This window comes from Oxyura jamaicensis, chromosome 13 (assembly GCF_011077185.1).
Source record: "Oxyura jamaicensis isolate SHBP4307 breed ruddy duck chromosome 13, BPBGC_Ojam_1.0, whole genome shotgun sequence".
Classification (NCBI taxonomy): Eukaryota; Metazoa; Chordata; class Aves; order Anseriformes; family Anatidae; genus Oxyura; species Oxyura jamaicensis.
The window spans coordinates 8,005,604-8,031,472 of NC_048905.1; the positions used below are offsets into that span (position 1 = coordinate 8,005,604).

At 48.8% G+C, this 25,869-nt stretch overlaps 1 protein-coding gene across 5 annotated transcripts in view; it reads left to right on the top strand.

Annotated features, from left to right (window-relative positions):
* Positions 1-177: 177 nt before the first annotated feature.
* PSD2 (pleckstrin and Sec7 domain containing 2) overlaps positions 178-25,869 on the top strand; it is an 84,804-nt gene continuing 59,112 nt past the window's right edge. For 2 of the 5 annotated variants that reach the window (XM_035338318.1, XM_035338319.1), the window contains exon 1: positions 19,997-20,230. The gene's annotated coding sequence lies outside the window, so the exon portion shown is untranslated. Of the gene's footprint in view, positions 304-2,613; positions 2,773-19,992; positions 20,231-25,869 lie in introns of those variants that run through there. The other 3 variants (XM_035338316.1, XM_035338317.1, XM_035338320.1) reach the window with 3 other exon arrangements.

A 25,869-nucleotide genomic window follows, 5' to 3' on the forward strand; every position in this document is an offset into this window, starting at 1 on the left:
AGGGGCTGCCTGGGGGGTTAGGGGCTGCCTGGGGGGTTAGGGGCTGCCTGGGGGTTAGGGGCTGCCTGCCCCCCCCCCCCCCTCCCGTGCACTGCCTCCTCGTTCCCCGTCCCCGGTGCAGCGGGCGCGGGGCGCGGCGCGGCCGCCAGGGGGCGGCAAAGGGCGCAGCGGCGGCAAAGGGGCGGCAGCGAGTGGGGCCCCTCCGCCGCGGGCAGGGCGCCGGGGCCGGGGCCGGGTGTCGCGGAGCGGCTCCCCATGGCCGCACGCCGCCGGGACCCGGCGAGGCCGGGACGCGGAGGAGGGGTGAGTGCGCGCCCGGGGTGGGGGCGGCGGAGAGGGGTGGGCCCGGAGCCGGGGGGAGCGGGGCCCAGCGGGGCTCAGCGGGGGGAGCCCCGGCAGCGCCCGCAGCCGCCCCCTTGCCTCTCCCGCACGTGCTCCGCGGACCCCGGGGCTGGCGCGGCCGCCCCCGGGAGCGTGGCTGCGGGCGGCGCGGGGTGAAGCGACCCGTGGTGAGCACCTGGCGAGCTCCCCTGGCCTGGAGAGCCGCCCAGGAACGAGCACCGGGGGGATTAAGCCTGTGCTCAGTCTCTGCGTTGCTGTCTCAAAGGGCTGCAGGGCTGTTCAGGAAGGACTTGGTGTACTGGTGTTGGAGGGTTTGAGGCTTGGCCGAGGGCTTTCCAGAAAGGCTTTTTTCTGCGCTCGGTTTCCCAGCTAGCTGCTTCCTTGTGCAGTGCCTCTCCAACTTTCTTCTGTGTAGCTGAGGAGGCTCAACAGAAACATCTTTTCAACTAGGATCCAGTGATGTGTAACACATGATGTGAAGAAGCCAGGTTTCCTGCAGTTTAGCCAAGCCCACCTTTCTATAAAAGGGGCACGGACATCCTGGCGATGTCGGGACAGTGCCCCAGCTCAGGTTTTTGGTATGGCTCTCAGTCATTCTCTCCATCCCTGAATAGGACAGGAGAAGCAGGCTTATCCTGCCTTCAGTACTTTCCCACAGAGCAGTGCCCTGCAAGTCAGCTCTGAACAGGACACAGGCCGGCTAATAAGCACGAGACATGATTGTGAGGGAGCTTGCACTGGGGCTGTACTGCTGCTGCCCTGCTGCGCATGCAGCCCTGAGAGCCAGAGCTCAGCTGTGCCTCCCTGCAGGGCTCTAAGCAGGGTGCCTTGGCTTGGAAATGGGTAAGAGGCATTGAGCTTGCTTTAATGCCCCGATGTAGATGGAAGGCTGAGAAGCAGAACTAGAAGGGTGTGAGCTGGATGACCCTACTCAAACTGATTTGCAGGTCGCCTTGCTCCGATAGACAGAAAATGCACAGTGAAGGTTTTGGGCCTTACCAGGTACCTTTGCAAACAAAGTTAGCGAAGTTGCTAGCGTGGGACGCTGCCTCATTGGGACTAGAGGCTCTTGGTTTAAGGAGCTGTCTTCTCATGCTCCTAAATATCTTCAGCCTCCAGTTTGTTGTCAGTCCGTTTGTGTGGAGCCCACAGGAGGAAAGCAGACCTTGCCTCAGGATTAGGCACTATTTGTTGGTTAGAATTTAGCGCGTCTCCTTTTACCTTTTGGGTGACATACAGCTTGTGTCCACCTGTGGTCATCTTCTGCATCACTGGGCCATTGCCTTAGCTTAGCTGGGAGCCAGCGGTAGCCTACACCCTGGTGTTGGCAAACTGCCTTTCAATGGCTTGAGGTGAAAGGTGCCTTCCTGTCACCATTGTGACAGCTCAGGCAGCCCTGGGCTGGAGATGGTGGTCTCTTCTGACAGTGTTTCCTGCCATCCTTGGACTTTGAGCACCCATCCCCAAAGCAGCATCCTTCTGGGCTGCTGGGAGGAGCAGGGCCTGTCCCTGGGGAAGGGAAGCGAGGATGCTCGTAAAACAGTCTCCATGGCTCACGACGGACTCAGCCGTCAGGTTAGGCCAGAAACACTCCGCTCAGTTCAGTCTGCCGAGGGAAGAAGTCACCCCAGCGTAGCCCCCAGAGATGAGACTGGTGAGGGTCTCTGTGCACTGCTCGGTAAGCAGGGCCAACTGCTGCATTTGTTCTTGTTCTTGTGGGTCTTGGACTGAATGTTGAATAGCCCGGGGCTCTGTCTGGGTACTGCTGTGTTGTAACACATGGTCCCAGGGGGGGCAGCTGGTCATGCATTCCTGGCTGGACTGCAGGGGAGGCTGCTGTGGCCACCCCTGGACGGCTGCCCCAGGCTGCTCTCTGCGGGCCTGAGTTTAACAAAACAAACCGCACCTGGCAGGGAGAGCCCGTTCTGAAGGGGCTCAAAGCTTTCTGTAAAGGAATGTCCCCCACAGACCTAGGACCTGGACGGTTTCCTGCTGTGTCCTTGGAGAGCAGCAACAGAGAACAGGATTTTGAACTCCGTCCTGAGACCTGGTGCTCTGGGTTTCCGTTCCAGCGCAGGGTCCTCAGCCAAGAAAACTGCCTGTCCTGCCAAGGCCAAACACAAAGCCCAGCCCTGGAGCAGTCAGTCAGCAGCGTGGCATTAACTCCTCTTTGCAAACCGTAGTGACTCCCCTTTGGTGAGCATGCATCTGTGGCATTTACTTTCTTGTTTCTTCTTTAAAGAACCGTCACACCTGACGTAGCTGAAGCCTCCTGGCTGGCTGTTGGGTTGCAGAGCTCTTGAAGATGCTAACTGAAGCTCGGTGATGATCCTTAATCACTTCTTTGCCATGTCCTCTCCGAGCAGTGCTCTGTGAGTGGGCTGAAAACCTGTCTGGGAAGGGCACTGAGACGCGTGGAGTCGAGCAGAGGTAGGTGGGCTTGAGCCAGTGGAGAGAACAGCCTCCTAGCAAAGCGTCTCGAAGAATTAAGTCTGATCTAGCACTTCGGCTGTCAGACACGTTGGGAATCTCCTTGTTTTGTCTCTGGAAATGATGTGGGGATCAAGGAAGAAATTTGTGCAAAACCCTGGCTTTAGCAGATCAGATAGAAGAGATCGGCTGTCACCATGTGCCAGGGACAGCATGGAGGAAGTCCCAGACCTGAGGGGCAGCAGGTCATGGTGGCTTCAGGTACTGTCTTGTTTAACGGGCTGGTCTTTGTCATGGAGTCTTCCTCATGGCTTTTGTGTCTGACCTGGCACCAAAGCTGGCAACCAGGGGCAAAAGTCTCCGCTTCAGACTTCAGTACTTTTCTTTCAGTAAGCAAGATGCCTTCGTGGGAAGATGTGCAAAGGAGGCTGTTACGTTTGGGTGTGTGTATCCCACAAGCTCTTGTGGACAGGATGCTACTTCTGGTAGGCAGGTGGACTGACCGTCAGCAGCAAGCATGATGGGTATACCACAGAGAGGGAGAGCTGCTCTGCTTTGGTTGGGGGCTGCTCATCCCAGGTGTATCCCTGAACATACTACATGTCTACTCTTCAGCCGTCTCCCACCTAGTTATACGTGTGTGTGGACAAGCTGTCTTCTCTTCATTTGTTCCTCTTGCTGTGGTGACCAGATGTCCTACTCTTTAGTGGTGTTGTCCTACTTTCAAGTAGGTTAATCTATTTTTGCCTAGCCCAGAGTGTTGGGCTGTCCTTTGTTGTGACTTTACTTTTCTATGCGTCCTGGCTTAGGTGGAAGATCTGCAGGTCACAATCCCAAACAGTGCATGTGGTTTTCCTTTGGTCCGTGTCCTGGGGGAAGCACCAGTGACCTTGCGCAGCAATCAGCCTTGTTTGCCACTGTGGGAGGTGCCAGCACCGTGGGTGCAGGCTTGGGGCTGGTGCCAGGTTTCAAGACTGCCTTCTGAAATACGGCTCACCTTCTGAGGGTCTGGGTGTCCTGGCACTGGCTAGCAGTTGTGTGGCGCTGGTTTTTCTTATTTGCATGTCTTATCTCCAAGCGCCTGCACTCCCGGGGTCTGGAAGAGCCATCAGAGCAGAGAAGGACAGGAGGACCTGTACGGCCATGAGTGATCTGGGGACACAACTAGAGCTTTGTCCTGTACCTGAAAACTGAAGGCAGGCTAAAGCCCAGACACTGCAGGGAATGAACTTCCAGCTCACAAGCCTGCTTCTGAAAATATTTTGTCTTTGGCTTGCCAGCCCCTAGTGTTACTGATCTCACTGTTACTGTCTGACTCTTCCTAACTACTTGTTTGTTTACCCTTTGACTTGAGCTTAAAACCAGTAGCTTCTTGTTTGAGCTAGCAGTGACACAGTGAGATATGCATGCCTGAAGGGGCTGTGAGCTAACCAAGGAGGACTTCACTGTCCTCGCGTGGCTGAAAGGCTGCAGTCATGGAAAAAGGCAAGGCAGCTGGGTTCCCCAGCAAGGCAGCTGTACCACAGCAGGGCTGGGAGGGTGAGGCGGGTATTTCGTGTGGAAGCTGAAGGCTGATGAGCTTTGGGTCAGGGATGCAGTTTATTTATGGCCTGCCAAGCAATCTCAGGCAGTCAGTGAGGGTTAAGGCATCTCCTGTCCTGGATTGACGGTAGAGATCCAATTAGCCATGAAAGCCTCTAATTATTTGTCCTGAATTGCTCTGGTGGTAACCAAGGCTCTGCTATCTCCTCTTTTTGTCTGTGTCCCAGCTGGAAATGCCCCAGTGTCCCCGCATCTAGAGCAGCAAGTGCGATGTTTGAGCAGAGTCAGCACAACCTAATCAGAGCAGACAGGCCCCGTGAGTTAATGAGGGGATGGGCCTGCTTGGTTAACTTTGGGCTTTAACTTCAGTCTCTAAGTCCTGTCCTGACAGACAAAGGACTGAGGTTATGTGTGGTGCAGATAAGACCCGCGTGACGAATTGCTGTAGTGGGAGAGCTGGGTAGAAGGGCTGCAGACCTCGAGGCAGGAAGGGGATGAAAGGATTTTAAAGCAGCATCTGTGCAAGGCCGGCATGTTCCTCACCGAGTGCAATGTCTGTGCCCAGACCAGGTCAATTGTTTCCGTGTTTCCTTTCTCCTTTTGAGACTATCGCCAAGGAAGAGCCTCAGGGTTTGAAGGTAACAAACGCTCCCCTTGCTCTCCTGTTCTCTGCTATCCTTTCTTCTGCTGATTCTCCAGAAATTCACCGTATCAGTGTGAATAGCAAGATCTTCTCAAACAGCAGTGCTTCAGCCCCTAGTCCTTCATGCTGTGTGTCTTTGCCCTGTTCATCAGTGTTGTAGCACAGGGCGAGCAGTTGGCTCTGCTGCTTGGACTGCAGCATATCAAGCCAGCTGAGATGACTGTCTCAGAGCAGTGACCCCAGCTGTCTGGAAAGAAGCTGTCTGGAAGAGAAGCTCTAGAGCATTGTCTTAGGTTGGCAGCTGAAAGAGAAGTCCTGGGCACTGTGTGAGGTTACAGCTTAGATAAGCACGATACCAGCAAGGCCTGAGGACCTCTGGTTTTCCAGAGGCACTGTATTCCTAGATATATGTATGTATCTGTATTTCCATATAGCTACAGCTGTGGATTCTCAACTGCAAAACTATTTTAAGGTGAAAATAGCTTTGCAGGGCAGTTATCACATCCTCCTGCTCATTCTGGGGGTTCACTGTGGAAAACAGGAGTCTCAGGTGGCTGCAAGATAAAAATGTGTCATTTGTGGTCTTAGTAACCTTAGCTCTGACCTAAAATGACAGCAAATATCTCTCAAACAATGCAGGGGGTCTAGCCTTGGTTTTGAAGCAAAATGTTATACAAATAATATTCAGCTCCTGTATGAGAAGTCAGATGAGTTCTTCTGCTGTTTTTTCCAGGTCACAGGGTCCCACAAAACGGGTTTTACGTTGTTGTCTTGGAATACTGCCTGAAGGCACGCTGCACCTTTTCTCACACTGTAGGGTTCCTCTTTGTTTAGGTGGATGAGGCTGTGTCCTTCCCACATCCAGTCCTACAGCCAGACCCTTATGACTGTGCCCTGAGAGGGCAGGAAACAGGGACAATCAGCAAGGGTGCCCACCTTGGGGCGAGCTGGAAGCTGGCTGCAGGCACCCCTGGTGTCTAGGCTGATGAAATGCTGTGACCTGAGGCTAATACTTCTCTCCGACCTCCAACCAAGGGATGTTCAAACAGAGCCTGTCTCTGTCAGGGGAAGTAGCAGTCCAGCAAGGCTGGGAAGCAGCTGACACATCTTTCAAACCTCTTGGTGTCCTTCCACTGTGGGCCAGAAGTGTGTGTGCCAAGACCAGAGAGCTTCCTCTATGCAAATGGGGACAAAAGGGGTGGGCTGTTATGTACAAAAACTGTTTCTTTTCTGCCCACTTAGAAAGTGGAGCTATTGAATTTTAAACAGCAAAGACAAAACTCTGCTGAAGAAGCCTCTTCTGTGCTTGTTTGCTGAAATCACTGATCATAGTGGTGGTGGGTTCCAGTAAGATGCCAGAGTTAGCCTTATTAATGACTCCGTTGTTGTTCTGCTCTAGTTTGTTGGTCTTCACTCTGGGAGACTGTTTGTCAAAGTGGCAACTATTTTCCCCAGAGAAGCTTCCCTGCGAGCTCTCCCCGTGATCAGCCTGTTCCTCGCTGCACGGCTGGAGTTCATAAAGGTAGCTCTTGTTCCAGCCTTAGAGCAGTGCTGGCCTAATGGACTGACCCAAAGTGCTATGGGGACTGCCTCTATGGCCACAAAAGCCTGAACTTGCAGGGTGGAGGGGGCACAGGCAGGAGGAGACAGAGGCTCTTTGTTTCACTGGAAGCCTGTCCTCTTTGGCTTTTAGGGGTGCCCAGCCTGGCAGCTTGATCCCCATAGAGGGTCACCCACATCTCCCTTCACACCAGTTCCATCAAGGTCTCTGCTCTCTCCAGCAGGTCTGGTTTGGCTGGGCTGGGAACGCAGCAGCAGCCTGGCTCACGTTTTCTGCCCAGTACCTTGAGCATCCAGCAAAACAGCTCTGTGGCTGCTTTTCCCTACATAACTCCTGTTTCTCTTCCCAAGCTCAGAGCATCAGGCCCTCTTGCCTGCATTTGTTCTCCTTGAACCACTTAGATTTAAAATAGAGCAATTATCTCCCTTCAGAAAGGAGCTTATTCTTTCCAATCTAGGGCAGTTTGACAGCACAGCAATCTGCGCAGCTCTCTTTGGGAGCATGATTGTGTTCCCAGCATGGTGTCCGCATGGCTGTGCTCACAGGGCAGGGGGTCACATCTGTGGCTTAGGATGAGGCTTGGGTCAGGGGCTCAGAGTCTGAGAAAGAGCATTTCTAGGGCTAAGTGATGTGTCCAAGGCCAAGTCCTCTGCATATATCTATGCAGAGGACTATGATTATACCTATGCATATATCAACAAGTGATATATGTGCTGGGCTGGTAGGAGCTTTGAGAGGATTCCACCTATGTGCCTGAAGTTGGGGCCAGTTTGTGCATAGGTCGCTGCTCACAGAGGCTTCTCCAACCTGCTCCTAAAATCCCTGCCCATGGTCCCTATCTCTTTTGCAAGACTGGGAGTTCACTGTAATTTGGGGTATATAATATATCAGGTATATATATATATAATCAGAGAATCACAGAATAGCTTGTGTTAGAAGAGACCTTAAAGATCATTTAATGGTCTTTATTTAATAGTTAAGGGGCCCATGGCCCCTGCCATGGGCCACCCACTTGGACCAGTTGCCCAGGGCCTCATCCAACCAGGTCTTGAACATCTCCAGGGATGGGGCATCCACAACGTCCCTGGGCAACCTGTTCCAGTGCCTCACCACCCTCTGAGAAAAGAATTTCTTCCTAACATCTAATCTAAATCTCTTCTCTTTTAGCTTAAAATCGTTCCCTCTTGTTCCATCCCCATCTGCCTGTGTAAAAAGTCTCTTTCCATGTTTTTATAAGCCTCCTTCAAGCACTGAATGGTTGCAATAAGGTGTCCCCAGGGCCTTCTCTTCTCCAGGCTGAACATCCCCAGCTTTCTCAGCCTTTCTTCCTAGGAGAGGTGTTCCAGCCCTCTGATCTAATTCATGGCCCTCTGGACCCGCTCTGACAGCCCCACGTCCTTCTTGTGCTGGGGGCTCCAGACCTGGACGCAGAACTCCAGGTGGGGCCTCATGAGGGCAGAGTAGAAGGGGACGATCACCTCCCTTGACCTTCTGGCCACTCTGTTGATGCAGCCCAGAGTGCAGTCGGCCTTCTGGGCTGCAAGCATGCACTGCTGGCTCATGTCAAGCTTTTGATACATCAGAACCCCCAGGTCCTTCTCTGCAGGGCTGCTCTCCATGAGTTCTTCTCCCAGTCTGTCCTCATGTCTGGGATTGCCCCAGCCCAGGTTCAGCACCTTGCACTTGTGGAACCTCCTTAGGTTCACATAGCTCCACTTCTCCAGCCTGTCCAGGTCCCTTTGGATGTCATCCCTTCCTTCTGCCATATCAACTGCACCACTCAGCTTGGTGTCATCTGCAAACTTGCTGAGGGTGCTCTTGATCCCACTGTCATTGATAAAGATATTAAACGGATACTAAATAGCACCAGTCCCCAGATGGACCCCTGAGGACATCACTTCTCACCAGCCTCCACCTGGACATAGACCCATTGACCACCACTCTCTGGGTGTGGCCTTCAAGCCAATTCCTTACCCAACGAATGGTCCACCCTTCAAGCCGTATCTCTCCAATTTAGAGGTATGGATGTTGTGTGGGACCATGTCCCAGGTCTTACAGAATTCCAGGTAGGTGACATTGGTCAGTCTTCCCTTGTCAGCTGATACAGTCACTGATGCAGCTCATCACAGAAAGCCACCACATTGGTTAGGCACAATTTACCCTTGTTGAAGCTGTGCTGGGTCTTCCTGGGGAATGTAACTGCTTCTGGGATTAAGTGCTCAATGTCTATGGGACCCTTTGCAGATATTGCTGTAGTGACAAATTCAGTGAAGGGGCAGATTCCACCAGCATCAGCTGCCACGCTAGCAGTAGTAGGAAAAGTTTACATCCTTACATTATGTAGGTCTCCTAATCTCCTCTGTCTTGGGATCCTCCTGCTGTCTACATCCCACTGTTGTTTAATTAAAGCCTTGAATTTGAATATGTGACTTGTAAAGCCCGTAATAATAACTGAGAACAGAGCCACAGAACAGTGAGTGTCCCAGGCAAGCAGGCTGGCCGTGATGTTAGAGAGGAGTGATGCATTTTCTCCCCTTTGCAATGCCCAGCAGTCTGTGATGTTCAGGTGTTGTGGCTGTAGTTCATGTTCAGCTTCATCTTTTGAGTGACTGCATACAATGTTGTGTACCTGTGCTAAGCCAGCCCATGGCAGTAACCACAGCCTGTGTTGTCCTGTGACACAGTCAGGATGATCAGGAGAACCAAAGAAAAATCTACATAATGCATCCAGCGTCAGATGGAAAGGGAACATTAATGATTATATCTAGCGTAGTAGAGAAGCTGAGGAAGAGCAAGCTGACTAGAATCATAGAATCATTAAGGTTGGAAAAGACCTCCAAGATCATCTGGTCCAACCATCCCCCTACTACCAATGTCACCCACTAAACCATGTCCCTAAGCACCACGTCCAACCTTTCCTTAAACACCCCCAGGCACGGTGACTCTACCACCTCCCTGGGCAACCTGTTCCAATGCCTGGCTGCTCTTTCTGAGGTGAAATTTCTCCTAATTTCCAATCTAAACCTCCCCGGTGCAACTCGAGGCAATTCCCTCTATTCCTATCACTAATTGTCTGCAAGAAGAGCAGCCCCACACCTTCCTTTCAGGTGGTTGCAGAGCAATGAGGTCTGCCCTGAGCCTCCTCTTCTCCAGACTAAACAACCCCAGTGCCCTCAGCCGCTGCTCATAGGATTTGTGTTCCAGGCACTTCACCAGCTTCGCAGGACATGCTTCTATAACCAAGAATATTTAACCAGACACAAGATGAGGTTACTTATTTTTCAGCTGAGCTTTTTGTCCTTTCAACAAGGCTGGAGCTACATCTTACATCACAGACGTTGGGGACCTACAGAAGAATCCCAGTGAGCTCTGAGGTATCACAGAATACATCCATAAGGGTTTGACAAACCTTGAGATTGCAAAGCAATTAAAATCCCGGGGAGGAAATTGCAGGGGTCTCCGTATTACCTGTGAATCACCAGAGCTTCTCTATCTAGTGGATTTGGATGAGGCATGGAAGAAAAAATAATTGAACTGCAAATTGTCCAATGTAGGAGGTTTTGAACTCCTCCCTTAAAGCACTGTAAAGCACTGTGATCTTCAAGTCCAGCACAACTGGCTGTGTCAAGACAAGCTCTGGAGGTCTTCTGGGTCAGACACAAGGCCCAAGCTTCCATGGACACCCTCGCAGAGGATCAGCTTGGGCAGGGTTTAAGGCACAGCCCAGCTGAGAAGGAATTTCCTGCAAGAGGCACACAAACCTGGAGGATGGGCTTTGGTTGCTTTGGAGTTACCCACTGGGGTGGCCCGCTTCCTTCCCCACCTCCCCGATCATAAGACCCTCAGCTGCTTTCAGGGCTCAGCCCACTGGCTTTGTATGTTGTAATTCTCCATTCCTACAGAGCAAATGCAGTGGTACAGATCCAGCCGCAGCTTTGCCTGTAAAGCCTGGAGGCAAATTACTGTTGGTCTCTTACTTGGCGTCTGCCATCTATAGCATCTTTGACCGAGGCAGGGGAGTGTTCATAGATTAAACTCCACTGCACTCCTCCTGCTCTGGGTAAACTCAGTGATGGTACGTAATTGTCACACAGGAAATTGAGATTTGCAGAGGTGAAGTGAGTTGGTGAAGATCTTTGAGGAAGTCAGAGCTGTGGGGAGGGAGAGGAGAAGAACCCAGAAGCTGTAAAGCTGCCATTTTAATTTGCTGCGTTGTACCCTGAGAACATGAGCACTGCTGGGGCTCCCACCCCAGCTGCTGATCTGATGGAGGCTGCTGGAGATTTGCAAGCAGAAGCGTTTTAAACAGGGCACAATGCGGATTGAACCTGACATCCCATAAGATTCTCCTTCTCTTGTGCCCTGGTCTACCAATAAGCACCTCTTCCATTTTGCATATAACACAACCTATTGTATAAATATTTAGTTACCCTGTTGGGAACATTAATTATAAATAGAGATGTAGCTTTTCAAAGCTGCCTGTAGTTCTGGACACCCAATTTCCATTAATTTTAATGAGAACCAGACATCCAAATCCCATTTGTTGGCTTTGAGTATCTCAGGCAGGAAGCCTCATCTGACAACCCCACCCACCTTCTCCCCACTCTGGAATTTAAGAGTGAGATTTGCAAATACATTACAAATCCTGCAGATCCCTGAGTTGCCCTTGTGCTGTTCCATTGTTCTCTGCTGAGGATGGTTGGCTGGTAACTTCAGAAGTATTTACAATAAGTTCATTTAATCCACCCTGTTAGTTCTTTTCCTCTGCACCCCCTGCTTTCTCCCAGCACTTTGAAACAGCGATGCCTGAATGAACCCCCAGCCTGTGTCGCTTTTGACAGAGAAGCTTTGATGCTTGAAAATGACAGCTGCGCAGAGCAGGTCTGAAATGAATGATTGAATTATCTGACTGATTAAAAATGTGCTGTTGCTTGGAAGATCTGACAGCAAATATTCAGTTACGCAGCTGACATGAGAGACAGCGCATGCACGTAGGGTGTTTGTGTGTGTGTGTGCACATTAAAAAAAGCAGCCAGTGAAATGTGACAAACACCCAGAGCTGCCTGCAATGGCAGCTTCTTAAGCTCAGCATCCTTTCAAAAGCTCCAAATCCTATGCATGATACTCAGCAAAAGCTAAAACTCAGTGTGGTTGTGGAGATAATGGTTATTTAGATAGACGTCAGCAGTGGTTTAGGAAATGGAAATTGCGTTAAAAGGTAGTGCAGGCTGGGGAACTACTTGACTGCATCTCAGTTCCATACAGACCTGTGTCTGAGGAATGAGAAACTCTGCTGTTGAAAACACAGTTCCCATCCTCTGTGCTACAGCTGTACTCATGGTGTGGAGCGGCCCTGGGGATGCCAGCTCAATGGGAACGTTCCCTGTGATAGAGGTTTTTGAAAAACATGAGCTCCAGTGGGAATGTCTGTACATGGCTGGAAGGATGGAGAAAGGAAGCTTGATTATGGCTGTGCCCTTGATGCTGTCAGTAATGGGAACAACAGATGTGTTGCTGCATGAGGGACAGCAACAGCCTTAGCAGACCTATCTCAGCTTCCCAGTCCCCATATAGTGAATTGTCCCTTCCTAACGCCTCACAGAAATTCAGCTCTGCTAGAACGTAAGCAAAATATCTAAAAGTGAAATGAACAACAAAAATTAAAATGTTTCTTCACAAATGTAACATATTTTGCTAGCTCAGCCAGTTGACAGATTCTGGGAGAGTTTCACACGAAAAAAATCAAGTTATAGTTGTAGTTGCAGTTCTTTGTTGCAATGGCCTTGTTCTGATAGTTTACTGAAGCTGATTTTTCCTGTTAACTGCTCTTCATCTCCTTACTTGCAAAAGATTACTATCTTCCTCTGATTCCAAGTTTAAAAGAGATGAGGCATTAGGCTATAATTAATTGATTGATCGGAAATAATTTTGATTTATTCTCTCAGTCTAGTCACAGTTCTTTGTCCCTCTCTGGTGCCATTAGCTGCAGTGATGTTAGCTGTCTGTAATTGCTTCAGCCAAGCATTTGCATGCTCCCTGTCCCAGTTCCACTGGTCATTTCAACAAGATAAAGTGCTACAACTTCAGTAGTCCTAAGGGCACACATAGCTCATGTCATTCATTGGGATCAGTGAGTCATCTCTCCATCAGCATCACAAAATGTCCCTCCTATTGAATCCACTTTAGCAGCCTAGGAACACTTAGAGCAGAGAAGATCCTGGGATCCTCCTTGCAAAGGCTTGTGTAGCTGCAGGCCTTGTTGTTTTTTATTGTCCCACTGCAACTCAACACCTTCCCAGACGCAGAAGCCCTACACCCTGTGTGCTTCCCATGCCTTGCAGCTAGGCCTGAACTCTTACATTTAAGTAGAACCTCAGATCATGTAAATGTCCCTTCCCAGCATTTTCAAGCTTCCATTCACAGATAATATGACTTAAATCGGGATTATGATTCCAAAATTTGTTTTTAATCATTTTTCCACTATTCCAAGTCTTCAAAAATGAGAGCCAGAGCACTTGGCTGTGGCTCCTAAGATGGATCCAGACTGACAATACCCATTAAAGGTGAGTATAGACGGCTGGGCCAACGTCCTCAGTTAGAAGCAGCGCTCACCCAGACAGCAGTGCTGTGTGGACAATGTAGCTTACCTTGGCTGGGCTTTTCCGTCATCCTTGGTCACTGTAACTGACCCTACAGGCTAAGCAATCCCTGAGCTGGAAGAGCCAGGTCCAGGTCTCTTCCCACAGTTGAAGTGTCCTCTCCTTTGATGTCCTGAGTTGTCTCTGGTAACCTGGTAACAGCAAATTTCCCGTCCTCTGCTTCTTCTCTTCCTCTGCTCCAGAATCTGCCCCCACACAGCAAAATTACTTCTCGTGTCCTCCACCCAGCTTCATGTCCAATCCTCGAACAAGTGAAAGCTTTAAGCAAAACCCTCTCTGAATACGAGCCTCCATTCTGCACCCTGCGCTGCCAGCCCAGCCTGTGAGATGTCTCCAGAGGAGTGAGGGCTGGCTCAGTGAGAGGCAGGCTGCAGCTGCTTCCCAGCACCATGTCATTTCCCTCCAGTGGCTTCCCTGCGCTGTAAGTTGAGATGATCCTGTTGGATTGCAGCTCTCCCTGAATGTGCCGCGTGCTCAGTGGACTGTTCATCCACAAGGAAGGACGGAGAGTCTGCCCCAGCATAGGTGTAACCCTACGGGCTGCCACATCAAACTGGAGGGCTGGAGAAGTAGCTTCCCTAAACAGGTTCCTAACAAAGTGAAAGGGAATCCATGTTTGCAGAACAGCTTGTCAGCCTCAGGGACAGAAGTTGTAGAACTTGTGCTACTGCTAATAGCACAGCCCCAGAGTTTCTAAAAATTGTGAGCGATAATTTTCTGTTACCAAAAATATTGCAGCGAATTGGGTGTAACTCTGTATTAGACCTCAGTCCTACATATAAAGGTGAATTGATTACTGAACTTAATATTTGCTTAACTGACCTAATTGCATTTGTTACAAGCAGAATGTAATCCTAAATTACAATTATAATTTTCCTAAGTTGAGAACAATTTCAAGCAAGAAATGACTGGACAAAAAACTGAAACAGTTTTATAAAGTGTTTTATTTTGTGTTATAAAAAAGGATTGTTAGGAAAACTTTGAAAGGTGCTGTCTCCCCCACAGCATGCACACAATTTTGCAGTTATCAAAGATACTCCTAGCTATGAATCTTATTGTTAAGGAAGACAAAAGAAGCAATAATAATAGTATTAAAAAAGAGAAAAAAAAAGGAAGGGATTTAGTAACAAAAGCTATGAATTAGCTGTTATGCAATGCTGAGAACTGGAAGGCTAATTTAAAAGAGCAGTCAATGGGAATGATGCTTATTAGCATTAAGGACTGTAAGACAGGGTGCGTGCATGTATATTTATATGCATATGTGTCAAGAAGGAATAAATGCTGTGAGTTGTTATTAGATGAAGGTGGTAAAAGACTCTGCTCTGATACTGAAAAATAAAAAGTGTCCAGCCAAAGATTCATAGCATTAGAGGAAAGCATCTGATGGGTTCATGTCTTACAGAGGTGATAGAAAGCTTCTTACTTCAGCAGCAACCAGGGAGCATAATAAATGACAACTGGTAAACTGAAATGTCTGTAGATATCTAGAACAACAAAAATTATATTCAGCAGTTTCATGTGGCTGAGAACTCCTTTTAGGGTGCTGAGACTTCACGTATATTTGTAGCCAGGGCTTTTAGGAAAGGTGTATGTGCAACTCAAGTTAGACAAAACAGGGTGACATTTGTTTAGGTGCTGTGATGAATGGCAGGGGAGGAGACTCGTACTGGAATGTGATAGTAAAACATGGAAGATGTGCTGCAGACCCCCTGTAGACAGAAGAACAGCAGAATACCCAGAGATTGCTCGGATCGGTAGCTGAGGATGCAGTTTTCATACACTTAGTGGAACAATAGACCAACATTAGAACAAGTCAGATGCTGAGAGTGGTCTGGTCTGTGGGGAGCTGTGTATGCGAGTGATGGGTTCTCAGGAAGACAAATGCAAATTCATACACCCAGGAACCCCACGAGCAGAGGGAAGACGGTATTTTGGAGGGTGAAGACTCACATTAAAACTGACATGCAGGAAGGTATAGAGTGAACAGGGAGAGCAGTGTCAATCTTACTTCAGCCAAACCCTGAAATGCCAGGAGTAGTCTCCCATAATCCAGGCTGGGATTTCCCAAGCAGAAATGCCTGCACTGGGTAGGGGATCAAAAACCTCTGTAGCACATGAATAATTCTTTTCCTTATGCAAGGGAGGTGACTAGTCCTCACGCAGGGGATTCATACTGTGCACAGCATCTGCTCAGGGCTTCCAGAAGGTCAGTGGAGAGAGTGGTGGCCATGCTGGGCACTGGGCAGTCTGGTACTCAAGTCTGAGTCCTGCTGTGGCACCCAGGAAGTTGGCAGGAAGCTCAGAGAACAAACCATGGTGTAGAAAACCAGATTCTAATGGAGAAACAAAAAAGTTCCACTTGAACACATATGCAGGAGGAGATTACAAGGGGAATTTGTCACAGCCTATGCAGCGTCCTAGGGAAAATACTTGCAGGAGTTGGGTTCCATGATCAAGTTGGGTTCCATGACCAAAATGTAAGAACTGTTAGTTGGAGGCTGCCAGCAGAGACTGTTTAGATACAAGGCCTGGGATTTGGACTGGAGTCATTTTCCCCATTAAGTAATTAACTGCTGGACAGTTTGACTCAGGGTGAAGTGGCTGGTGTCTTTCAGGGCTTGGCTGAAAGGAAAGACCTGTGTCCCCGTGGCTCAGACAACAGCCCACTTGGATGCAGAAATACAGCATGCAAACTTTCTGACCACATTTTATCTCCAAAGACTCTTTGCTCCCTTCCTCATCCTCCTGCAGGACTGGCTGTGGGTGTGTGCCATGGCCTCTGAGTCTGGCAGTACCTGCTGTAAGTAATAGCACCTGTAAGCCAGGAGGCTTTCCCCTGAGGTGAAGGTGATTTTTCCTGTACATAAGTGGCAGTGTTGTTACTGGAGGACAAATTTTATCTGGGCTTTCCAAACCTCTCAGTCCAAAGAGTTTTCATCTGGCTGTTAACACAAAGGTTCCTGTCAGTTCCCTCTTTAATTCGCAACCTGGTCAAGGTTAACATCTCCCCTCCACCATCTCCTGACCCATCATGATGCCCTGGTCCTGCAGTGGCTCTGTGACCCCACCCCGATACAAGAAATGGCGAAGCAGAAACCATTGAGACTGATGAAGAGGATTCAGCTGTGTGTCTCATGTTCAACATCTAAAGCTTCAGCTTTATTATTTTTATTTTCAGCAAAATGTTGCCCTCCTCTGTGGGGTCTCTCCAGGTGCACATACTCGTGTAATGATGCACATGTATACACACACATGTACACTTTCTTTGGGCCCTCTACTGACAGATTCCTTCTCTCCTATTCCCTCTCTCCTTTCCATCTTCCTGGACATACAAACCAGTCAGCCCTCCTTCTGCCTCAGACCTCCGGAGGAGCTCTTTGCATGCAGCCTTTTTCTCTCAGTTGTTTTTAAAGCCTCAGTTCTGTCTGTCCTACAGCCACCCAGGGTGAGACCAACAGATCACTTCACTCCCAGCACAAATAGCCACACAGACGTTTCCCCACCAGCTCTGGTGCGGAAACGGTGAACCACCGTTTCCACATCTCAGCAGGTCTTGCTTAAGCAGCTTCAGGATGGACTTCAGGATAGCCATTTTCTGTAGCAAAGGGCTGGTTTTGAGTATAAAGAGAAATGCAGACAAGGACTGGTCCTTCCTTTTCAGAGAACTGTTATTGCCCTCCACATCACCCAACCTCAATACCTGCAAGCAGCAAGGTCCTCGTAGAACTTTCTCCTGGGTCTGATTTCCGTCAAAGTGACTTGTACTGAAATTTAATGAGTCCCAGCTGGGAATACAAAGGAATTTCTGAGAAAAACAGCAGAGAGCGGACATGGAAACAAAATCATTACTGGGCACGTGCAAATATATATATATATATATTTTTCATAGAAAAAAAATAAGGAGAAGGCTGAACAGCACCCATAAGTGTGCCACACTAAGTATCATGAGCTGGGTATTGTTGAAAAACTACTTTTTACAGGGCAGCAAGATTTCAAACTTAGGCATGAAGCTCCAGTTAAAATGCTTTTTAAATTGCTGGATGAAGTCAGTAGACCCTATGGGGTGGTAGGGTAAGTAGACCTGGCTTCTCCGCTCTGAGTGAAGGTGGAGCAGAGTCAGGGCTGCAGAGCACCCAGTCTTGCAGAGAGAGCTCAGGTTTATCAGTGGATGCCATAGAGATACAGTCTCAGGACCACAAACTCCCATCTTCTACCAGACGTCTGCTCTCCCATTAGCCTAGCTGGAGTGTTTTCATGGCGTTTTGCTAGTGAACATTCATGCCTGTTGTGTGGTCTGCAGTTTAGTTCTAGTTCTCTGCTGTCTAGGAGGTTCCCAGACACGTGCTCTCATTTGTCTTGGGCTTGAGGTTTGCTCATCTGGTGTTGGCGTGGAAGGAAGGTGGCCTCTCCCAGAGGTTGCTTTCCCTTCCCCAAAGAACTCATGTCACAGGTGGCAAAGAGCATCTGCACGGTTCATGTGCACATCCAGTCAGTTAATCAGCATCTCCAAAATTTTTATGGTTTAGGAGTTTTCTTAATTCCAAAAAAATGTTATATATGCAAGGCATCTAACACAGATCTGCGGACCATCCAGGAAAAATACCAGTACTCTTTTACTGCTCATGGTATGCTATAAATGATAAGGACAAGCACACTACCCTGCTCAAGGGATAAGAGGAGGTTTCTCCCTGAATCCAGCTGTTGATATGCTCGTTGCCAGAAGCAGAGTGATTGATAACCCAGTTATTTGGAGCCCTGCTCATGGATGTATTCTTAGAAACTAGAACCTCATTTTCTTGTGCTGCAGATGTTACTTCCTAGGACTGGCTGTGCAGAAATTGGATTTTGCTACTTGCCTTCAGACACGAACAGTACAGCAGACTGATGAATATTGATCATGCTTTTTTTTTTTTTTTTCCCCTGTTAAAACACCCTAACCTGATAATTGGTAGATTACAAATACATTAGAATTGATCAGAGAGAGGAGCAGAACAGACTTTTGTAGTAGTGTAAAGTGAATCGTGTCTCTCGTACAAAGGAACCCCAAGGGGGTTAACAGCCCCACACCTGGGTTTGTCAGGCTAATGGCTGCCCTTCTCTGTGGCCACAAGATCCATTTCATGCGTCTCTCCAGCACAGTAACCTTCATTCACACTTGCATTTGTTGGACAACTCCTGAGTATAGCTGCAGGGTGGCTAATTACATGGTTCATTACCAATACTATCCCTGGCAAACAACCCCATGTGCTGTGCTGTGGGGTGTCCCTTCTGGGAGAATATACAGCCGTGTTCTGCTGAGCTGCTCCAGGACATTATTTCTTCTAATGTCTGTGCTTTGGTGTTTGGAGGTATCGCCATAGATTGTAATGATATTTTAAACTCAGGATGTTGAGGATTTGTCTGCTTATTCGGCTGTGTGTGTCCTCTGGAACAAGCTTTCCAGGTCTAGGGAGTGGTTTTCTTGAGGGAATCATGAAGCCATCAGTAGTCTTGGAACATGCCTATGGGACTGACATCAACCCCTTCCTCCTTGGCTCAAAGGTACAACCTGTGGCTGCTCTCCACACAGATGTGGGAGCCCTTGGTGAGCTGTTAGTGGAGAAGGTGGTGCATGTGCACAGCGAGGAGCACCATGAGGCACAGACGGGAGGCCCAGCAGGCACTGCACTTCTCTGTGAGGCAGGCAGGCGGATGGGTGAGCATCCTGGTTTTTATGGGGCACTAAAATGTGGGTGGCCCCAGTGTGAAGGTGTAAGCCAGCTCCAGGTCAAGGATCCCAGTATCTGCCCACTGGCCCATAATCTCTCATTGGCTCATGCTATAGCTGTGTGATGTGAGGCTGAGGCCTGGCAGTGCAGCGTGCCTGGGTTTATGTTATGCTGAGTTATGTTGAGCTGAGACCCAGAGACCACTGCCCATCTCTGATCTGAATGCCCATAGAAACCCTTCCTCTCACTGCAGCCACCAAGCAGCCAGGAGGCATCGCTTGCCTTCATCTGGCTTTGCAAGCTAAGTAAGGGTCACTTACAGCAGGGGAAGCGTTGTGTCCCCGTGCCTGCCCACCCCACGCTGCATCACCAGCTCTCATGGTGAGCCAGACACCTCTGCTAGCATACAGACAAAACCACACAAGGGCTGTCAGGAGGGAGATAAGCCAACCTTGCCTAAAAAAGTCCCAGTGACGGTGAGTGGGCACTTGGTCTGACCCACCACAGTGGGCTATACAGCTGGCACTGGGGTGAGCTCAACTCACAAGTTCAGTACTGCTGCAGAAGGCCAATGGGGACAGGATGGGATGGGATGGGATGGGATGGGATGGGATGGGATGGGATGGGATGGGATGGGATGGATGGGTTGGAGCTGCAGCCCAGGAGAGTGTCAGAGCACGGAGCAAGCTGACCTGCAGCACTGAGGTCCGCACCAGGGTGGATCCTCCAGGCATTTCCAGTGCTCTAAGTCTGTGTGTGGAAGTGCATCAGTTGTTAAAGACAGCATGAGCATTTGGCAGGGTTTCAAGCCCAAACTTCAAGCCTTTCTCAGCCAGGGCAGTGTTTTGCTGGCAGAAAACAGACCTGTCCCCAGGCATTTTCCAGGGTGCTTGTGGAGGAAAACCCCAACATGCCTGGGACGTTGTTGGCAGCCCTGAGGGGTGAGCGGAGCCTCCCAGCTGAGCCGCAGGTCAGCTCCTGTGGCATGCTCCTCGGGGTCTTTGCCAGCGAGGGCTTTTCTTCCGTCCTTTCACTGGGTCCATTCACCATCACTCCCTGCCTCCTCCCCCTCTCCTGTCCCCTCCCACCCTGCCTGCTGGATCCCGAGCAGTCTCTTGACACCTTGAGGGAAGGCTGGGAGGTGTAACCATTGCCAGCAAGAGAGGAGAGCAGGAGCGAAAGGAGAAGGAAGCCAATAACAGAGAGGTCTAGCAAGGTGGTGGAGGGGGAGGGATGGGGCCACTCCTCCGTCCGTGGGGCTGCAGATTATTTTGCATGGATTGTTGAAGAGAAAAGAGATCTGCGTTTGTGAAGAGACCAAAAAAATAAGCAGCTCGTTGCTTGGGTAAGTAAGAACAAGAGCTCCCCTGCTCTCATTGTCTGTCATACAGTACATCGATCCCCCATCCTATTTTGCTTAACTATACAGGTTTTGATTCTTATTAGTATTATTTGATGTATCAGCTGTGAGCTTTGGTTGCTAGAGATCAAATCGCCCTGATGTGTGTGTGTGTGTGCGTGCATGTGCATGTGGAAAGACGCCCATTCTCTGAATATACGTTGACACATTTTTCCAGCTCTCAGTGTGGTATCTCATTTGAGATGTTATACTACAGCATGCCGTACACACGCACAAATCGTGTTTGCTGGTACTGATTTTAGAATCAGTTCATCCACACAATTATTGAAATAGAAAGACTGTTCGGCAGCTGAAAATTAAAGGGGGGCTCTTTAATCACAGTCCTCACTGGTAGGGGGCTACTCTGATTTATCCTGAGCCTGACATGTTCAGTATTATGTTTTGTAACAAAGCTACATTTAAAGATCAATTCGGCAGTGGTTATTGCATCCAAATTACATGGTTGTCATGGAGATGGTACAGAGAAGCTGAAGTGATATGACTGCATCTGGACTGGAGTGGGGCTTCACTGTCGAGTGAGATCCTGCCTTACCTCCTGTGTCTTTTTGTCTGTGCCAGGTTACAATTTATTTTAATCTTGAATGAAACAGTACTATATTAGAGGATTTAGAGGTCGAGCCTCTGTGAAGGGTGTGTGTTGGCCCCTTCCAGCTCTGTGTTACTATTGTAATTGTTGTATTAGCATTTGTGTCTCCCTGATTTTTTTTTCTGCAAGTCTAGGGAGGAGGAAGACAGAAGAAGGACAGATAGTTTTCAGAGCACAGCTAGGGCTGTGAGTACTTTCTAAAACGGTATCTGTCATTCCCACACCTCCCTGCTAGCTTCCACATCTTGGGGGACAAAAGGGAAGGCATTCTCTGATTTTAGCCACGTTTATCTTCCATTTTCCTGCCTTAACTTTGACAATACAAGGAGCCAATCACCTGCTCATCACTAAATTGGGGGAATGGAATTTTATTTTTGTTACCATATTTGTTTCCTTTGCAACTGGTAATGTGAATGTTTTGGCAGTTGAGAAACAAAATCCATAATTTCTGAGATAGACATTTTCCTGCCTAAGGCTAGCTAGAATACAAAGAGTATATCTGTGGGAAGGGCATGTTATATGTTACAGATGTGTATTTCTCTAGTGGCTGGGAGTAAATCACGCTATTGTGCTCATCTTCATTATTTTGGGTGTTAGACTGGCTTTAGTCAATATTTAATCTGAGCTCATTGTATGCCTGCACAATAAATGTGTAATTTGGAGCTTAACTTTACATCTATAAAATGCTTCGGGAATGCATGTGGCATTGTCTCCATAAATGCAATTTCACCCTTCTCTGTAAGGCCAAGCCTTTTGTGGGGATGTAAATATAGTAAAAGACATTGGTGGAAACAAGCCCATCAGAATGGCAGTGTTTCTCTAATTGTATCACTAAACATAAGAGAGAATTAATTACTAGGATAAACAGAGCTGTGTAGCTGCTGGATCAGGGTAATATTTGCATGGAGTTCCAGGCCTGCATTATAGTAGCTAGTATTACGGCTTAAATTCTCCCCATGACAGTAGATAATGTTTTTAGCCAGGAGTGTAGCATATTATCATTAGAAATTTCTGTCCTAAAAATATGCTAAATCCCCATGTCCTTGTCAAATTGTCCATTAAAAGTGCTCCAAAGTGTGTGGTTCAGCTAGGATTTCCCTTGATGTGATTTTTCCTGTACAAAGTCCAAGCAAACAATGGAGAAAGTCTGAAAGTGGGCAGCTGAGCCCAGAGGGGACGTTGGAGAGATGGCTGATTCACAAAAGGGATGTTTCTCATTTTGTCTCTTATTTTCCCCCTAAAAGTTCAGCACAACTGGAGATGAAGTGGGTGGGTTTTCCTGGAGATCTGTGAAGTTGGAAGCCAAGTAGTTCTGAATTAGTACTGAGTTTCCTCCTGTCTCAGCATGTTGTACCACTTCAGTCCACGTGTCTTTATTATTCCCTGGGGAAACTGAGGCTTGGTGTGGTGACTTTGCCAAGGTGACAGTGACAGCATTGGACAGAAAAAAGCTGTAGCTCTGCCAGCAAGTCCCTTTCTGTGAGCACCAGGCCAGATCCATGTCCAGATGGTGCTGTCCTGTGTGTAGGTGCGGTGGGAAGGTGGCAGTGATGGGGAGCAGTACTAGTTCATGTAGTCTGGGTAGATGGAGTCAGGGTGCTCTTTGCTGAGGCTTCTCATTAGAGCTGCACAGTGGGTGGCAGGAGGGAGTCAAGCAGTGTTACACCAAATTCTATGGTGTCCAAGACAAGTGCACGCTTTTCTGACCTGATCTACAGTGTTACCAGCAAGAAGCCCCTTCTGGTGTCCCCATAGTACAGCTGCCTGCAACCCCATCACATGGCTCTTCAGGTGGAACTGAAGACAGATTTTGTGAGGAGGTATCCCCATTATTTCTCGTTGTGGTTATATCCAGCTCAGAGTGTGAAACCTTAACTGGTGTCTTGTCTCTCTGTTCTCCTCACTAGTGCTGCTCGCTGCTCATCTCCCACACTGTGATACTCTGTACTGCTCTTATTGACATCAACCTATGGCCACATCCCATCTCTTCCCTCTGTCCCATTGCCTGACACTTTTTGTCCCATTCCTCCATGAATTTTCCCACTGAGGCAGAACCCTCCATCCAGTATTGCCACAGGCTTCAGCCCACGTCATGATTTGTACATGCCATGCCTGCCACGAGGCACATGGCACTGAGTCTGTCAGGCCAGCATCTTTAAGGGACAGAAAAGCAATGGCTGGAGTCTGTGAAGTCTGGAGTGCCTTCACCTGTGGAGTTTCCTGTGTGGTGTAAGTGCAGTGGTTCTGCTCAAGTTTGGAGCTGGTGCTAGTTGCCAGAAGGAAGTGGGAAGGCCTGCTCTGCTCTGATACCTGTGTATGGCCCTGCAGACCTGTACATGTTGATGACAGTGACAAAAAGATGCTTTCTGGTCTGGGGGAACTGTTGCTACTGCCACCAAAGTGCTGGATATGGGCAGAGTTGTTCTTGCTGAGGTAAGAGCCTGCTTGAAGGTTCTATGTGAGCAGTCACCAAAATGGGTGTTCTGGTGCAGTAAATGGCCACATCTCTTGAGGATCCACAGTGCTCTGCTGGTTGGCAAAGTCTATGCTGTAGAGACATTTCCTTGTCTGAGGAGACGTCTGACATATCTTTGCCTTTCACCCTCTGCTAAGGGTGAAAATGTCCTCCTCACCTTTCTGGCAGGGAAATGCCTTTCCCAGGGATATGCTGGGACAGGGTCGATGTGAGGGACCTTGTCCAGGCTAGATAGGTTGAAAAGAGCCGTATCTTCTGCATTTGAGGCTTATGATGCTCCTCCATAGCAGGTATAGTACAGGAATTAAAGATGAAAGGGACGGGCTCGGTTCTGCTCCATCCCACTTTTCTCCATTGAGCTTGGGGAGGTGGATGGCAGGCTGCGCTCACTGCGGGAGAGGCTTTTGTCAAGCCCAGACAGTCACCACCTCACCCTTCATCCTCACTGCTGTCCCTCCATCTTCCTGCAGGAGCTCCAGGAATTGAATGGCTGAGATGCTCAGGGAGGTTCTTCCCTGCCATCCACAGTCTGGCTTTCCTGACCCCGGACAGTGCCTAGGTTTGCTCAAGCCCCAGGTAGGGACACTGGTGATTCCTTCTTTAGAGCAAATGTTGCTCCTTTCTCTTTGGCCTGGTCACTTCACGTTCTGTGTGTTCCTGACCTGCTCCTTTTCTTCTGCTCTGGGGCTTCCTCTCCTCTTCTCTGCTCTCCCCCCTGTACTACTCCTCAGTGGAAATGGGACAAACTGGCACTGGAGCTCCCTCACTTGCACTAGGCAGGGCCAGAGAATGTAAGAAGGTGCAGATAGCCTGAGCAGTCTGGGCTTTAGCCTGGCACTAGGGCTCATGGTTTGGCACCTGTCTCTTTACCACCACTGCTCACGTCTTCCTTTTCTCTAATTCTCATTGCCCCACATCCTTCCCTCATCATTTTTCAGCTCTGTGATATGTGAGCGAGTCTTGGTGGTCCTAGCTGGTGGCTGTGTAGGAGGCAGGACTGCAAGTGGCTCAGGATGTCTGCTTTAGAGTTGTTTGAAGGAACAGCTGATCTTCACATTCTGGGCAGGAGATGTTTTGGCACTGGGCCTAGGAAGGGAAAGCACACCTGAAAGCAGCTTCCCAGTGCAGTTCTGAGGGGATCCATACAAACTGGTCAGGTTGTCACCTCTGTGGTGCCACCAGCTCAGGAAGGCCTTGCTTCCTCTCCTTCTAAGTCCCTTCTCTGAGACAACCCAAATGGCTCTGAACACAGGTAATATTAGTGGGATGCTTTGCCATGACCAGCTGACTTGCAACACCTCATCAGGGCTCAGGGAAAGCGCAATGTCTGCTTTCAAACAGGATGAGCATGGGATTTTTCCCTATATTTTCTGCCTTCCTCTGCAGCATGGGACGTGGTTTGGTTCCTAGGATCATCACCCAGAGTCTCTGCTGTGGCAAAGTCCACTGTATCTCCTGCTCTTCAGATGAGACAAAGGCATCGCAGAGACCCCCCGGTCACTCCTGGAGCTTGGAGCATGTTGTGAGTGACAAGGAGTGCACTGGAGATGGGAGTACTCTGTCATGGATGAAGAATCTTCTGGATTGAGGGGCTCAGCTGGATTTGGTGGCTTAGGTGGTCACCCCCTTCCAGCCACGCAGCTGAGCTCCTCATTTCTCTGTAGCCTTTCTCTGGCTCTGTGATGGAGACCCAAAACCCTCCTCCTCAGCAGACAAAAACTGCTGGTCTGAATTATGAGAATAAACCCCAGCTCTCTCTCTCTCTTTTTTGGGGAGCTGAAGCACGTTCCTCTGAGCAATCCTGATCAGCATCAAGCAGGAAAGCTTACAACCGGCTCAGGTGACTGGTACATTAGCAGTTTACCAACCATACTGAAAAGCCCAGAAAAAATAATGTGAGATCAGCCACATCTCTACCTTCACACAATCCCTGTGTGATAGTTGTTTCTCCATTATTTTATTGACATGAAAAAATAAATTTGACCCAAATATTTTTATTTTCTTTTTAAATACTTAAAATTTGTAAGATAGTAGGGAAATGCTACAATACCAAAGTAAACTGAAGGTGTTTAATTTCTGTTTTCAGTTCAATATTTGCTTATATGCTCCAATGTCAAAGCACAAGACTCAGTTTTTGTGACCTTTTTATTTTTTTGTGACCTTTTTATTTTTACACCTTAAAGATTTTTTTAACCCAGCTGGTGCTGTTCAGTGGTTTCAGCATAAATGCATCAGAAATGTTGGTAGAATTTATCTGGCCTATAATTGCAGTTTTCTTCCAGTAAACAAAATTTCCCCCCCAAAAACCACATGATTCTGGGAAAGAGCCTCACTGAGATGGAGAGGGAATCCCCAGAGCTACCTTTCTCCCTCCCTCTAGCACCCAAACGGGAGCTGGAGTGTCTGGGACAAACATCTATGTGCTGCTCTGTACAAAGCAGGACCTGCCAACTGTAGAATTCCCTGCTGCAAGTCCTGCTCCCGCAGATGTGCGGAGGTTCA